Source organism: Silene latifolia, chromosome X (assembly GCF_048544455.1).
Source record: "Silene latifolia isolate original U9 population chromosome X, ASM4854445v1, whole genome shotgun sequence".
Taxonomy (NCBI): domain Eukaryota; kingdom Viridiplantae; phylum Streptophyta; class Magnoliopsida; order Caryophyllales; family Caryophyllaceae; genus Silene; species Silene latifolia.
The window spans coordinates 32,324,480-32,342,559 of NC_133537.1; the positions used below are offsets into that span (position 1 = coordinate 32,324,480).

The 18,080-nt window shown below is 34.9% G+C and overlaps 1 non-coding gene across 1 annotated transcript; it reads left to right on the top strand.

Moving 5' to 3' along the window:
- The first annotated feature begins 670 nt into the window (after positions 1–670).
- Positions 671–777, top strand: LOC141624304 (small nucleolar RNA R71). Its single transcript, XR_012534111.1, has one exon. It is a non-coding gene; the product is annotated as a small nucleolar RNA R71 (small nucleolar RNA).
- Positions 778–18,080: the final 17,303 nt, after the last annotated feature.

The window sequence follows — 18,080 nt, forward strand, 5'->3', positions numbered from 1 at the left end:
CTTTTGCACTTGAAGGACCGCTTTTTGAACATCAAAACCTTGGTCATTTTGTTGATTGTATGGAGATTGATTTTGGTAACCTTGGTTTTGGTTGAAAAAGGGTCTTTGATTTTGGTTTCTCATGGGAGGTGGGGTGTATGTTGTTTGAGGGTTTTGAACATTTTGGCTTTTGTATGAGAGATTTGGATGGAATTTGGTGTTTTCATTGTAATAGTTGGAATAAGGGGTACCACTCTTGTATGCCTGGAAAGCATTCACTTGTTCATTTGTTCCCCTACATTCACTTGAGTCATGTCCCGAAGTTCCACAATTCGCACATATCCCACTTGGGATTGATGAAGATGCCGTCATGGCATTAACATGATGCTTTGGTGATTTTGAGGCTTCTTCAAGTCTAGCCATAGCTTTTTCAAACTTCAAATTGATTGTGTCAATGTGAGCACTAAGTTGAGCACCCAATTGAGTAACGGAGTCCACTTCATGCTTTCCTCCTCTAGTAGCCTTGCGAGGTCTACTATATTGTGAGTTATGGACCGCCATTTCCTCAATTTTATTCCAAGTTTGATTGTCTTCAACTTCGGTGAACATTCCATTTGATCCCATGTTGAGAATGTTCCTTGAATCTTCATATAGACCGTTCCAAAATTGTTGTACCAAGAACCACTCGCTAAGTCCATGGTGAAGACATGAGCGACAAATTCCCTTGAACCGCTCCCAAGCTTCATACAAAGATTCTTCATCCCTTTGCTTAAAACCCGTAATTTGAGCTCTTAGCATGTTAGTCTTTTCCGGTGGATAGAATTTTTTGTAGAAAGCTAGAGCCAACTTTTTCCAAGAATCAATTCCGAGAGTGGCCTTATCAAGGCCCTTCAACCATTGTTTCGCGGTGCCAATTAGAGAAAAAGGAAATAAGACCCATCGAATTTGGTCTTGAGTTACACCGGTTTGAGAAATCGCATCACAATAGTCACAAAAGGTCTCCATATGAGAGTGAGGGTCTTCACTAGGCATCCCCCCAAATTGGCTCCTTTCGACTAATTGAATAAATGCGGATTTGGCAATGAAATTTCCGGTTAGATGTTGTGGTGTGGGAGTACCATTGGGTAGGTTCTCCTCGGTGGGTACGGAATGTGATGAAAACTTAGGCATTGTGGGTTGATTTTGTGTTGTATTTTGTGTTGGGTTCTCCTCACCTTCTCTTGCAAAAGGGTTGATGAACTCAATAGTTGGTTGAATATCTACAACCTCACTAATACCTCTCAAATTTCTCCTAGCAAATCTTCTATTGGTTGTCAAAGTTCTTTCAATTTCACGATCAAAGGGTAACAAATCACCTTGTGACCTTCTAGACATGCAAAATATCAAACAACTTGAAAATAATTAGAACAAACCTTGAGAGTTTTATTTCCTCAAGGCAAAGAAAGACACAACTAATAACAATATAAGAAAATCTAAAACAAGTTAACACCGTCCCCGGTAACGGCGCCATTTTTGGTCGGGACTAAATCTTTTCGGTAACTTGTCGTTAGGAGCACCTAGACCAAAACACAATTTATAGCTTCACAAACAACTCTACAATTACTAAAGAGGCAAGTAAAGGTCGGATCGCAAGAGACGGGAATTGAAATGAGATTTCTATTGAGACTAGTGGTGTCTTAGGGGTGTCACAATTTGGGTTGATTTAGAAGATCACTAAACGAAATAGCAATGAAAGTAAATAAGCAAGATGAATTGAAAGGGTTGTAAACAATTGATAAAAAGCATTAGGGTATCATGGGGTCATAGGGGAATCATGGGAATTGATCATACAAACATGTTCTCAAATTATAAGCAAGCAATTATTGTTGTGATGGATTGATTTGGGTTATATCTTACAATCCTAGGAAAGTTTGGGTCCCGGAGCCGAATCGATTAGATTGTACAACACCTACAAGTCGACTTAGTCTTCCCTACTCAACAACATGCATGGTCTAATGAGACTCGAGTTGGTTTATGTCATACAAGTCTCATTGAAAAGGTAGGTGATGGGTAAAAAATGAAAGGATTCATAGGCTTGCATTTCATCAAACATAACATGTGCATGAGTTGAGATCAAAACAAGCAAGCAAATAAACCATGAAAGCATATTAATTTAAGCATGAATCATTCCCCATGTTGGTTTCCCCTAATTACCCATTAACCCTAGCTATAGAACTACTCACTCATTATCATGTTGAACATGCTAGCAAGGTTGTCAATCATACCAACAAAGTGAAATATGATGAACAAATGAAAGTAATTAGCAATAATTAAAAAGGGATTAAGAGAATTATACCTACTAATGATTCCAATAATAAAGCAAAGAATAAAAGAAGTACTTGATGCTTGATTGAGAGGTTGTCAATCTCCCAATAATAACCCAAATAATCTTCAATTACCCAAAATAAAGGATGAACAAAAGAGAGATTAAGGAAATAAAACTTGTATTAAAACTTGATTAATTGTTGATTACAAAACTAAAGAGAGATTTGATTGATATTAACTACTCTAAGAATTGATAAGAAGAACATGCTCTTCCAATTAGACTAATGGGATATTTATAGTGGAAATTAGGTGGATGCATTAGGGTTAACTAAGGGCTTAAATGACGATTAAGTCCCTACTTAGAGAAACGCCGGTATTTTCTGAAGGATGGGCATCTTTCTTGAAGCTTGAAGAAACGAATTTGCGCTGTCTTGGAATCCGTGCGTCTTAGGCTTGGGACGGCCGGATTCTATTGTCTCTGCCCGGGCGTCTTTGGGAGAAGACGGGCGTCTTCTGGGGTTGCTGCCCGGGCGTCTTTGGTAGAAGACGCACGGATTGTGAAGGTGGAGGACGGGCGTCTTCTTTGGAAGACGCACGGGTTGTCATGCAGCGTGCTTTCTTCTTCTTTTCTTCCCTTTTCTTCATAAAATCCTTGGGGATTTCCTCGGGGATGCAAGGATCTTTTTTCATCATTGCCCATCTACTATAATATGTACAAAGGCCTTCTAATCTTGTCTCTCCTTGATGCTTGGTCATTTAATTCAATCAATTTAGTCTCATTTTGCCATGAAAATGCAAGGTTTGCACTCCTTTCCTACCAAGGACACAAAACCTAAAAGAATATGCAAAACAAAGAACAAAAGACAATAAATGACCCAAATATGCACTAAAAAGCATGGGAACAAGGCTAATTCGGGGACTAAATATGCTCTAATTATGGTCACATCAATGGGTTAGTGTCTCCTCTTATAAATCAAGTTCTGTACTAATATCTAAACTTAGGTTGGGATTGGTTGCCTTGGGTTCTTCACTATAATCTTCAGATAACATGCTACATACAAGGGTATTTATAAGATTATCCGTATTGGCTTCTTACTCATTCTCCCCGTTACTATCAACATAAAGATGGTTCGAATCATTTCGTACATCCTTGTCATCATCAGACATTTTGTTTTTATCACACTCCCCTTCTGACACCTCTTCCTTGTTGTCTTCATTCCTATTTTCAACTGTTTGAACTTTATTTTCATCAAACTCCCATTCCGACACATCTTCCTTGTTATCTTCATTCCCATTTTCAACTGATTCAACTTTGTTTTCCTCTGACTCCCCTTTTGACATGTCTTCCTTCTTGTGTTCATTTCCATTTTCAACTTTGTTTTCCTCTGACTCTCCTTTTGACACCTCTTTCTTGTTATCTTCATTCACATTGTCAACTAATTCACCTTCTTTTCTCAATGCACAAGGCTTCTGGAATAGTTGAAATGTATCAAATTAAAGAACAATATACTTAAGCACCAAGTTAACATAATATAACAAAAAATATGATCAACATATTTACCTTTTTGTATGTATAAAAAATCGGTTTCTTCAATGACATGCTTTCAACCTGAATACTATTTTTTAAAGTTATGTTTACATTATTCAAAGCTTCAAGAACCAAAGGATGATTACTAACCTCATTCTCAGCAGCGGGAACAACATCTGGAATATCAGCAACATTAGTACCAAAAGAACTTTCACTATCAGCGGAGCTGTGCTCATTTGACAAATTGAGTAAACTAAATGCATGATCACAGAGCTTCTTTCCTGTCTTGTTCTCCTTAATTATTGATGCTCCTTTTTCTAACTTAGCCTTAACAGATGATATGTTCTGATCTAAATTAGTTATACATTTAGTAAGATCAAGAATATACTCCTCTGTGTAGTCCTTTGTTTCATAGAGAGATTCGACACCTGTATTGTCAACCACCTCCTTCATTGGTGCTTCCAACTTACCATTTCCAAACATACCACTTTTCATCTCATCCTTCTCTCTGGATGATAACAAACTACTAGTCCAACCTAACAACGTATAATAATCTCTTTCAACTTTTCGTTCCACATGAACAACGCGATCAACATAGATGAGCTGCAAAAAAAAAGAAAAAAAAAAGAAAAAACTAATTAGAAGAGAATGAAAACGTACCTTGCAATGTTAAATTAATTTATGAACTTCAAATATATTTTTTTGAGACTTCTTACCTCCAAAAACAACAGTGGCCCGCCGAAGTGAGTCTCCTTTTCCACCCACTCAATCTTGCTTTCTTGGAGACTTTGTAACAAAAAGGAACACCAATTGTAATCTTTGATTTCATCAACATTCATCAAAGATTTCAAAATATGATGATTAACCAAAGGCTTTTGGGTGTTTCCCATTAGCAAAGAAACAGCAAACACAACAAAGTTAACCTTGAATTCATCACCACCATGATCATGATTTATCAACCAATTCTCAAGCGTTTTGAGTGGAACTTGTCCATCTTTTATACCAAATTGTTGTTTCCATTTTCCATAAAACTCTTGAAACTCTTCTGATTCAGTATGAGTTTTGGATAATTCAACTGTTTCAGGGCCTATTGGAAATCCAAATGTTGATCTTACATCAGAAACCTTCAAGAACAGCTTCTCACCATCAAGAAGATCAATACAGTTTTGGTATGGGTTATACTGCTTAATTAACCAGTACCCAAGCTTTAAAGGAATGGAACGAACTCTTAACCAAAATAGCCCACTAAATCCAATCTCTTCTAGCGCGCAGCACTGTTCGTATGACAAACGTTCAACTACCTCAACTACTCCTGTAGGAGACATTCTCACATATGCACTTTTAAACGAAGAGAAATCAAATTTCTGCTTACACTTGGAACCCAATACCATCTTATTACTTACTTTACTCTTTTGAGGACTTTGTTTCTTTGCAGTAACAATTTGTTTATTAACAGAAACAATTTGCTTCTTAACTACAAGATCATCGTCACTTTCTTCATTTATCTTCTATGCGAAAGATTGTATGCACTTAGATTTACTGTTAATATTAGCTGATTTACGCTTTCTTGTAAATGGAGCACACTTATTTTTACCATCAGTGCAACTTTCAGCTGGTGGAAAAATAAAAGTAACTTTTCTTCGCTTTTAAGATTTTTTATTTTCCTGTTCCATAGTCTGTAATTATAAAATGAAATTACAAAACAAGTAGAGATAATCAGCAGTTACCTAATTTTAGGAAATGTACATTAATCATAAATATAATATTCTTTTAGATGATTCAGAACAGTTTCTATATTAAAAACAAACGGCACATTAATTAAGCTGAATGTACATTATATTATTACCTTCAATTAAAAATCCAAAAATTAACAAGTAGAGATAATCAGCAGTTATCTAATTTTAGGAAATGTACATTAATCACAATTATAATTTTCTTTTAGATGATTCAGAACAGTTTCTATATTAAAAACAAACGGCGCATTAATTTAAGCTGAATGTATTATATTATTACATTCAATTGAAAATACAAAATTGACAAGTAGAGATAATCACCAGTTACCTAATTTTAGGAAATGTACATTAGTCACAAAGATAATGTACTTTTAGATGATTCAGAACAATTTCTATATTAAAAACAAACGGCACATTAATTTAAGCTGAATGTATTATATTATTACGTTCAATTGAAAATACAAAATTAACAAGTAGAGATAATCACCAGTTACCTAATTTTAGGAAATGTACATTAGTCACAAAGATAATGTACTTTTAGATGATTCGGAACAATTTCTATATTAAAAACAATAGGCATATTAATTTAAAGCTGTATGAACAATATATTATTACCTTCAATTAAAACTCCAAAATTAACAGAAACTAGAAAGTAAATGTTGAAAGAATACTTCAGAGATCTAAAATTGGGGAAGAACAATGCGAATGTATTTCTAAATGTAGAAAAAATAATTCATGCACATTAATCCGAATGAATTTTTAACAGTAAAGCAGTATAAATATCTGAAATCAAAACATCAAAATTATACTGCGGTTGAACAATTAAGTGATCCAAATTAAACATTATATTAGAATTATGATAAAGAAAAAACGAAATTGAAAAGAAAATACCTTAGTATAACGGACGAAATTGGGCGTAACTTAAAAAATTATACTGCTGTTGAACAATTCTCCCATGAAAACGTCTATACTGGTAATGTAAAACGACAGAGCTAAAAACTGGTTACTACTTTTATTTTTTTACTCCATTTCTTTTTTCTTGAAGGTAGTTAGTAGTAGTTACTAGTGTACTGTACCTGTTAAAAAATAAGAGAAATGATAAATACATTTAATACCCTTCCATATTTGGCATTAGTTTAGAAATTAGAGAGTAAATTACACATAAATAAATACAATTAATGCATATATTAACTATTTATTTCCTCTTTTAGTTGTTACTTGCTTTTTAATGTTTGTTTTCGTTTTACTTTTTTTTAAGCCTTAAATGGCTTTGTAAATATTTGTAATATTGATAAAATGAAGTATGTTGCTAAATCAGGGTTAAAACCGCGGATCCGCCTAATCCCTTTCCCTTGCTTCTCATTTGAAGGCGGCAAGACAAAAACACAACCTAGAGGGGCCGAGTGAACCCTTTAAGGGGGGCCGGGAATCCCAAAATGGGACGGGAAAGGGTTTAGGGTTTGATTAGGCGGACCGCTACGCGGATCCGCCTAATCCAACCATAAACCCTTTCCCTTGCTTCTCATTTGAAGGCGGCAAGACAAAAAGACACCCTAAAGGGGCCAAGTGAACCCTTTTTTTGGGGAGGGGTGGGGGGGGGGGGTATCTTAAAGCGGGACGGGAAAGGGTTTAGGGTTTGATTAGGCGGATCCGCAGTCCAATCCTTAACCCTTTCCTTTGCTTCTCATTTAAAGGCGGCAAGACAAATAGACACCCTAAAGGGGCGGAGTAAACCCTTTTTTTTGGGGGGGGGGGGGGAGTATCCTAAATTGGGACGGGAAAGGGTTTGATTAGGCGGACCGCTACCGCGGATCCGCCTAATCCAACCCTAAACCCTTTCCTTTGCTTCTCATTTGAAGGCGGCAAGACAAAAAGACACCCTATAGTGGCCGAGTGAACCCTTTTTGAGGGGCCGGGTATCCTAAAACGGGACGGGAAAAGGTATAAGGTTTGATTAGACGGACCGCTACAGCGGATCCGCCTAATACAACCCTAAACCCTTTCCCTTGCTTATCATTTGAAGGCGGCAAGACAAAAAGACACCCTAGAGGGGCCGAGTGAACTCTTTTTGGGAGGGCCGGGTATCCTAAAACGGGACGGGACGGGAATGTGTTTATGGTTTGATTAGGCGGACCGCTACCACGGATCCGCCTAATCCAACCCTAAACCCTTTCCCTTGCTTCTCATTTGAAGGCGGCAAGACAAAAAGACACCCTAGAGGGGCCGAGTGAACCCCCTTTTTTTTTTTTGGGGGGGGGGGGGGTATCCTAAAACGGGACGGGAAAGGGTTTAGGGTTTGATTAGGCAGACCGCTACCGCGGATCCACCTAATCGAACCCTAAACCCTTTCCCTTGCTTCTCATTCGAAGGCGGTAAGACAAAAAAACACCCTAGAGGGGCTGAGTGAAACCTTTTTGGGGACGGGATTAAAACTAGGGGGCTGAGTATCCTAAAACGGGACGGGAAATGATTTATGGTTTGATTAGGCAGACCGCGGTCTACCTAATCCAACCTTAAACCCATTCCCTTATTTTAAGAGGATAATCTTTTAAAGAAATGCGGGTTTAAAGCTTTGGTACATCGTTACATAATAATATGGACATTTGTAAAATGCTGAAGGTACATCATAGTTGATCACTCTTGTAACTGGCTTTAAATTAGAAAGAGTCAATTATAAACAGTTAAAGCTTAGGTACATGATAATAATTTATATTCAAATAAACATTCATAATAAACTGCAAATATGTTCTGACAATAATAGTTAATGAAAACGCATATGTTTCTAAACTTAACTGCAGATTATAATTATACATAAATTAACATCAAAGTTCTTAACCCTTTCTGGGTTTACTGCAAACAGAAGCATGAACACTGCTCTCACCCTCCAATAATTCCTCCCTTAGACGTTTCTTATAACCGTCCATTAATTCCATAGCCTTCACAACTGCTGGCCAAGGTATAGTATTTTCACGATCAAGAAGAGCATATGATTCTCGTACAGCTGTGACACCGGTGACACCGGTGAGAAACTGACGGTCCATGTCAGCCTCTGTGTACTGTTTTTGTCTATTATCTTCAAGTTGCCGGGCCATGCTGTCTCTTTCAGCCGTGATAAACTTCATTTTTGCTGCAAAGAATGTCCAAACCTCTGTTGTAGTGACTTTGCATTCACTTGACTATGTCCGGTTTCTCGTCTGACCCTTCCCCGATGTTCTTCTAATACTTGCGTTTTTACCAAGCACCTCAATAAGATATTGATCCAGTGAATCTCTTTCGCGTTTCATTTCAGCGAGATCATACTCAACGTCAGCGAGTTTTTGCTCGATATCCGACATTATTTCCACATTGGTAACGGAACTCATATTCTGGGTCAGGCAAAAAATAAATGTATTTTAAAAAGAGTGATAATAAACTTAAGGCATTATGGGAAGTACCAACCTCAACCATATTTAAGGCCATACTATAGGGTAAAACAAATTAACGTGGGCTTTGATATTGTCTAATCATGCAAAGAGCAAACAATGTTATTGTGAAAACAGATTACAGCAAAAGGTAAAATAATCTTCTCCTGCAAATATTAAGCACGTTGCCAGATTGAAATATCTACTATACTTAATTTTGGCAAAACGTTCCACCCACAAATGCGGTTTGATTTTGGACCAAACAACTTTTAATTCGTCCTGGGGACTAAAGTACATATTTCTTTTCGCAAGATAAAAAAACATACTGATTAATCAAATAATACTTATAAATGAAATAATCTGAATGTTATATAGGCTACTATTTACATAAATATATGCATTTCTTTTGCAGGGAAAAAATAATAAGAACAAAAAAAAACAAGAAACCAGAGCACCTTTTCAAGGGAGTGAAGACGTTTTCTATATGATTATTCCATAGATTTTGTAATTAGCACACTAGTTTAGACAAGTATTTATAGTGATTTTTATATTTAAACTGATTATGAAACAGTCTTGAATGACTTTTGTAAGTATTTCTAATATTAATGAAATAGTATTATGTCGTTTACTGTCATTAACATTCAATACATTTTATATATGCTATATCAAAATGGACAACAATATTTCCTATGAACATTATCAATAAAATAAATGTTCCTTTAAAGGCATGACAATGGACATTGGCAGGAATACATTATATATGAACCTTTATTTGTATGAAATAAATTACCAGAGCATATTAAAATTCCATTACTGCATTATTCTTGCAATAATATTCAATATACTTATTTACAGAAAGATATGCATTTCTTTTGCAGGGAAAAAATAATAAGAAAAAAAAAACAGAAATTAGAGTACCTTTTTAAGGGAGTGAAGACGGTTTGTATGATTATTCCTTAGATTTTGTAATTAGCACATTAGTTTAGATAAGTATTTATAATGAGTTTTATATATAAAATGCTTTGGATAAGAATAGGAGAAGTTACAATTTATGAGTGTAGTATTATTTGTCTTTTCACATGCATTAGTTTACAACTGCCATTTGACACATGTCTCATTTAATCAAATAATCATGAATAGTGGTGTCTTTTCACCTGAATTATTTTACAACTTGCATGTGAGAGTGTAGTTATTAGATGCATTAATTTATATTATTAAATTTAAATGGTACATTGTTAATGCACGTAATGGACATTGTAAATACAGTGATGGGACAATTCTTTTCATGATGTATCGAAAATCCAAAAATTACAAAAGGTACTACGTCAATATAATGAAATATCATTAATAAATAAGAGAATGTACTTATATACTTATATTCTGAATGAACATTGATCAACAGTAGGTACAAGGGGTATGAGGTAAATATAAAACTTATACTCAAATGTACCTCAGCTGTTTATATATATTACTCGGTTTGATTTAATAGAATAAAAGCAAGTTCGACCGCTGGTCGGGAAATTGATGTCGGGATAGAGTCAAAATCTTCTTCTTCAATGTCTACAACAACAAGGTTTCCTAACTCGGGTGCCAAATAATATTGAAACAGGTGCAATGTCCTCCTTATTAAGAGATTGTCTGTCAAGTAACAAAGACACCTTCGGAAAACCACTACATTATCCCTGGTAGTCGTTCTAACCCCAAATGAAATACTTGTCTGTAATCTCCTTTCATATTCCTCTCTTAAACGGGCTTCCTCATTGTGTAAGATAAACATCTTAGCCCAACACTTGCATACTGCTTCCATGTTATGTTTCTCAGCTTGATTAACTTTTTGAAAGATTTGTAGCATGTAAGTTTCATCTTGTAATCTTGTGTTTTTGCATAGTTGTCCTCCACCCCTGCAATTATGGCGTCCTTCCCATTAAATAGCCATCCTAGCATTGTCTTCTTTGCGTCAAGATGATGTTCAATGAATTGTTTTCTGTCTTCCTCTTCAGAATTTGTTACCAATCCCAAGCAAAATAATGACATAATTTCCTCTCAGAGATGATTAAGAATGGTTATTCCAAAATGTTCATTGAACGATAGCATTTAGAACATCATACTGTAAACTTTAAAAACACTAATAATTGAATGATGAACATTGTGAGCAATATTCGAAATTGAGTAAATTTGTACAATTAGTATTTTAATTTACCTATTACTCCTATTTCATATGTTGTACACAATTTTCCTACTTGCCCCAATTACCCCAACACACGTAAATCTCACACAATTGTAATCAATTAATAAAAAATCATAACGAACATCCCATTAAACTTGACATGAACATCCCATTAAACTGAAAATGACGAAAATGTAACCAACAAAAGAGGCGGGATTTTCAGGTGATTTTGTCAATGATTTAAATCAACCAAGTATAATCACCTAAGAAATACACCAAAATAATGGACGAAATTCAGGACAAGTTAGTAAATGAACGTGATTACCTGGCAATGAGAAGTATATAAAATGAAGGTGGAGTATAATCAAAATTTATGGAGAAGTCACCTAATACTCCGTAGTTGAAAGAAGTATTTTCTTTGTAAAGACGGTTTGAAAGAAGTTTTCCTTTTATCTATTTTAGATTTACACCTAATTGTGTGTTTTATAATTGAACATAAATTGGCTATACTTTCATAATAGGTATTATTAGGTCCACCCTAGATTTACGTGTGTTGGGGTTATTTGGGCAACTAGGAAAATTGTGTGCAACATATGATATAGAAGTAATAGTTAAATTAAAATACTAATTGTACATATTTACTCAATTTCGAATATTGCTATTTCCTTTCTCTTTTCTGCCCTCTTCTCATATGATTTGTTTAAATATTAGTGTATACGGAGTATTTTTTTTTTTATTTTCCTTAAAATGAACATTCTAGTATTAAAATGACCACGCACGATATAAATTAATTGTATCAATTGTGAGATCCTAAAGCAAGAAAGTTACACAGGATGTAAATTTGTTTTCCTTAAAATGAACATTCTCGTATTAAAGCAAGAACATCATTGATTTTGGTAAACATTTTTTTTTCCTTAAAATGGACAATTGATCATTATAGAATGTACATTATAACAAGTAGCTTGGGATGAATGCACATCTAGTACAACTTTGGTGCACATACGCCAAAGATCAAAAGTGCATTATCAATACAGCAAACCCAATAGACATCAACTAACGCCAGATATGTCGACAACACAAAAGAAAACTATTAAATCATATTCAGGAACTATTTGTGAGTGTCGTGACACGCTAATGCATGTCTAATAATGTTGTTACGATGTTTGTTGTGCTCAAATGTTAGTAGCGTGCATAGGTACTTGAATCTCAGCATTGTCAACGATCTCATCTGCAAAAAAAAAACATGAAATTAGAATTTAATAACCAACAAGATAACATTGATTTGGTCTAAATAAGTTACAACTGAAATGTAAAACTCACATCAATTTTGGACAGTCCACAGTCCCAAGTGGCTATTCCCTTAAATATTTCCGTGTGCCTCATGGTGTAAATACCACAGTCAAAAATATTTCTGTTATTTCTCCTTGGAAGTATTGTTATTGTAGGATCCATGCCCATTACTATATTACTTTTCTCAATAGTTGATTGATTTTCACCCAAAAACCGTGCAAAAGCATCACCCTGTAACACAATAATAAAAATTAGACGAGATGAACCATAATGTACATGAATTTACCAATGCAAGTGAACGATAACAATTCATATTTGAGGAGAATGTAAATTTACGAGTTCAAGTATACTATCACCATACTCTTCTAAGACACTCCTCCTTCTAATGCGATTGTCAAGAATCATGAGACATTTTCTTGGTAGGTCAAAAACGTACAACACAAAATGATTCTCAAGTGCAATAGGGAAGAAGAACTAGCATTAGGGAAAGAAACAATTATAAGGTCACTGACAGGTAAAGGTTAATTTCATGTTAAGTAATAGCACATTTTAAAAACTTTGACAGTACAGTCACAGACTTCTATTCAAATAGACTACTACAGTAATACTGAATTTAATTTCAATTACTAAATGAAGTGAGGGACTGACTAGTTCAATGGATGGTAGATCAATCCACTCAAACTCATTTAATTCTACTTCAATGTGACGCTTGAAATGTTTGTAACGATGACCATCAATAGAAGCACCTGTGTTCTTCATTAATAACAACTGCACAATGAAGATAAAATTTTAGTAATGTGAAAATGTTGGAAATAGTAAACTGAAATACATGAAAACAATGAGCAAACTTACATATGTAAGTGTACTAAAAAAGAATCGTGTGGGATTGGTTGGATTCCCATCCTTTTCTTTGTAGTTTAGATATGCCGACCAAGAATCTATGACAAAGCTTGAGATATAGTGATACGGTTTTAATGACAACAGTTGATCCCAACCAAGGACATTATTTTCGAACTCAAATAACGTATTACTGCACACAAACAGTAATAGCATTATGATTAGCAGCAGATATGTAAAGATGAACTATGTAAATGAATATAAAATGTTAAATCTTCTGTATGTAATTACCAAGTGTTATCCACAGAGCCCTGGCCAGTGAACACATAATTTGAAATCTGATATTGCATTGATGTCAAAGGTATGAAGGGATTCGTGTCGTCAATAGCATCAAGGAGAGGTTCACAGGAAGGACTCCGATTAAAATGATATTGATTCCGTGTTTTCGGATATAAAGGTGGACGATCAGCAGACAGTTTCCTTCTTTTTTTACCCCACTCTGGTGTTGCATAAACAGAAGAGTCCTTATCTTCCGGGAAGACACCTAAACTGAATGACACAGCAGCGTTTGTAGGCGCATCCTTATTCCTCTCAACAATCAATTTTCTCACTTTACAAAGAGCCGCTTTGTGTTTGCTAGCAGAAGTGGGTTGTTTGTTGAAAACCTGGTCTATTTGATATGATGTTTGAATAGGTGTTTCAGTTAAATGAGCAAGAATTTCTATCGGTGGCACTTCTACACAGCTTGTTCCTAAGGTGGCCCTAACAATGTCATGTTTGTTCCTCACAATCTGTTTAATGCGTGGCCAGTTACAAGGTGGGTCAACAATCCCATCTTCAATAGGGCTGTCAGGAACATCAATCAACAAAGGATAAGAGGAGTTTTTTAAGATGCTACACGAAGTGCGGCGAACTTTAAGACAATTAACAATCTCTTCTATTGTAGGGATGTCGGGAACATCAATTATCGCAACAGAATAAGAGTTTTTGTCACCTGTATGTAAAGTATGACAAATGCTAGGATGATGTACTACTCCTATTGTAGGACTGTCAGAAACTTCAATTATCGCAGCAGAAGAAGAGTCTTTGGTGAATCTCGATGGAGGTTGACAAACACTAGGTGAATCAGGACTGTTTTGCACAACCATAGCGACATCTGTGTTCTTCAGTTTTAAGCGCTTTAAAAAAAAACATATATGACAGAAACATAAAGCCATTAAAAATACAGATATCCAGAAAGTACTTGCTAAACATTAAGAAAGTACATGAAGAAAATACATCCGAAATATTAAGCCATAGCAAAGAACATCAAAATTATTAGGAAACAATGCGTACAAATTTATTTATATCCCTAAACATTAACAAACTACATCAAAATCATTAGCAAACAATGCATATAAATTCCAACATATTGATATGAAGGACACGTATCCAGAAAGTAAATGCTAAACATTAAAAAAGTACATGAAGAAAATACATCCTAAACATTAAAAAATATTAAGCCATAGCAAAGTACATCAAAATCATTAGGAAACAATGCGTATAAATTCGACATATTGATGCACCTGAGAAATAATATTAGGACTGATTTATAATGAACATCTTCGAACATTAATAGCTAAGGAAACTATGTAAAATTCGAAGCAGATGAAAAGGAAACACAGTTGTTTTTAGCAAATAATTAAAGGCAAAGAGTATAACCTTCATTCCGATAGAGAGCGATAAAGAGTAACTGAACGATCTGAGAATGAGAAAACGTGTAGCTACAATTTAATTGACAGGTTTATCAAAAAGTAGTAAGATGTTAAAGAGAAGAGTTTAAAGTGGCGGTATTTTTTTAAAAAATTGGGTCGTACTATCATGCCATAAGTCCATTCTTTTTTTTTTTATTCCAACTGCTTGAACCGTTTGAACCTCTACTTTTATATACCCATTTTATACTTAAAAACTTCAGATTAGGTCAAATTAGGATATATGGCCATTTAACACAATGTTAATGTTATAATTTGTCAATGTATTTTCTAAAAGTTCTAAATGTACTTTTTCGACATTCATAATGTACAAATTAACTCAAGTTGTTGGATTACGAACGGCCACAAGATCGAAAGACACCTTAGAGGGGGCGAGTGAACCCTTTTTGTGGACGGGATTAAAACTAGGGGGCCAAGTATCCTAAAACGGCATGGGAAAGGGTTTAGGGTTGGATTATGAACGGCCGCAAGACCAATAGACACCCTAGAGGGGGCGACTGAACCCTTTTTGGGGACGAGATTAAAACTAGGGGGTCGGGTATCCTAAAACGGGACGGGAAAAGGGTTTAGGGTTGGATTAGGCAGACCGCTACCGCGAATCCGCCTAATCCAACCCTAAACCCTTTCCCTTATGTGTGGTTTGTACGACCGCAAGACCAAAAGACACCCAACAAGGGGCGAGTGAACCCTTTTTTTGGGAAGGGATTAAAAATAGATCTTTGACAGTTTATTAAACAGGTTTCCCTGTTTACACTGAAGTATATATTATGCAATATATGTAAACAGTTTAATTAAAATGTCCATTATCTATTTTCATAATGTGCATGTTCTGATAATTAGGTGCAACTAAAATATTATTAAGCACTGTTTGGAAAATGTACATTATATTATATTTAAAGGTACATTAAATTATTTTAAAAAGAACATGAAACATTAATTAAATTGTAATGCATGTGATCGTTTAATAAGATAGAAAACTTCAAAAGTTCATTCATATAGTTAGATTATGATGTCGCTTTGACGTGATTTTAGACCTATTTTCCTGTTTTCAATGTATAATAGAAATAAATGTGCTTTCAATTTAATTCAAATGTCCATTATGTATGTTCATAATGTGCATGTACTGTTTTACAAAAGAGATTTAAAAGCATACCTGAAATGTACATTATATTATTTTGCTAATTCAGTACATCATAAGTCGCTATTCAAGGAGATAATAATGTTCAAGTAAATAACACGCTAAAAATAGACAAAGAAGTACTTTAATTAGGTGCAACTAAACATTGGTTCACAAATTGAACATTTTGCTTATGCAATTGCAAATCATTACACATACTAACGTACACTAGAATTTAAACCATCATACTACATGAACAGGGGTGTCATCAGACAAATTCTAACGTACTGCGTAGATAATATTTGAACATAAAATGTAATCACTAGCTTTAGAGAAATGACCCTTCTTCGCATGATCAGCGACAGTTTCACGGCAATCGTTGTGGTCGAACATTAGTAATGTGCATAAATATTTGTATCGTAACACTTTAAGCACGCTCCGCTGCAAAACAGAAGCCAACAATTAACGAGATAGGCAAAACACAATGAACATGAATTTCTTTAAAATAAGAACCAATACTCACATCATTTTTCATCAGGCTACATTTCCAAGAGATTAATCCCACAAATGTTTCCATGTGTCTCATTGTGTATTTACCACAGTCATCAATATTGTAGTTATTTCTCCAACTAAGCTTTGTAACAATGAGATCCATAGCCAACACAACGTTGCTAGAGTCAGAAGGTTTTGGGTTCTCACTCACAAACCTTCCAAGAGCATCAATCTATGATAAAACATTTTAAACCAGTGTTAAGCGCGACTAATAGTCCCAATTCAATAGAACAACAAGAATGTGTCAAATTCAAACATACTGTTAGCAGTGGAGATACACCATATTTCTTGATGGCATCTTTATCTCAGAGTGAGTTGTCAAGAATGACGAAGTGCTTCCTCACCATGTCAACCACGTATAAGAAGAAGTTTTTCTCGTGTACAATTGGGAAAAAAAACTGAAATTACAAAATAAATGACGTACAACCATAAGTACAGTCAAACTCTTGGAAGGGTACATTTTAACTAATCGTGAGGCACATGTAAAAAACGAGAACGGTACATTGCAATATAAAGTGACCTGATTTAATACAAACGCAAAGAAAATTCTCTTTGACTCAAGCAGTTGCAATAAAACAAAAGTAGAATGCAGACATTGAATGATAGTATGACTCATGGTCTATGTTCCCAACGTGTGCATATAGTTGCAACTGCTCTTATGCATATTAGATATTCCCCACATTGAGAATTACAACATTAACATTGTAAATGTTTAAAAAGTACATTTAGTACGTTTAGAAAGTACATTGAGAAATTATAACATTAACATTGTGTTAAATGGCCATTTATCCTAATTTGGCCTAATCTGAACTTTTTTAATATAAATGGGTATATACAAGTTGAGGTTCAAATGGGTTTAGTAGTTGGAAATAAACAAAAAAAGAAAGGACTTATGGGATAATAGTATGACTCGATTTTTTAAAAATGCAATACAACAATGGCAAAGAAAATTGGAAAGTATTTCAAGCGAACAATAACAACTTACGAGTGCGATGGAAGTTATGTCTATTATCGGGAAAAGCTGCAACTCCATTTTTACACGAGCCTCGAATAATTCATAAATGTTTTCATCACTTAAACCTGGGCTGGGTTTCGCTAATACAGACTGCATGGGAAAGTAAAGAAAGAGAGAAGTACAATATTTCAAAATACATATTACACATAAGAGTGTATGTAAATGTACTTACATGCACAAGCGTGGTAAAAAAGAACCGCTTCGGATTACCAAGATTATTTTCTTCCTCTTTACAATTCAAATATGATGACCAGCAATCAATTACAACACTCGAAACATGTTCAGACGGCTTTAATGACCACAAATGCATTCGCGTTGCAAAATAAGTCTTGTACGAATATAAGTGCTCACTAGAGCAAAAAATATATCAAATTACTTGTCAGGTGTGAAACAGTGAAAATGACAT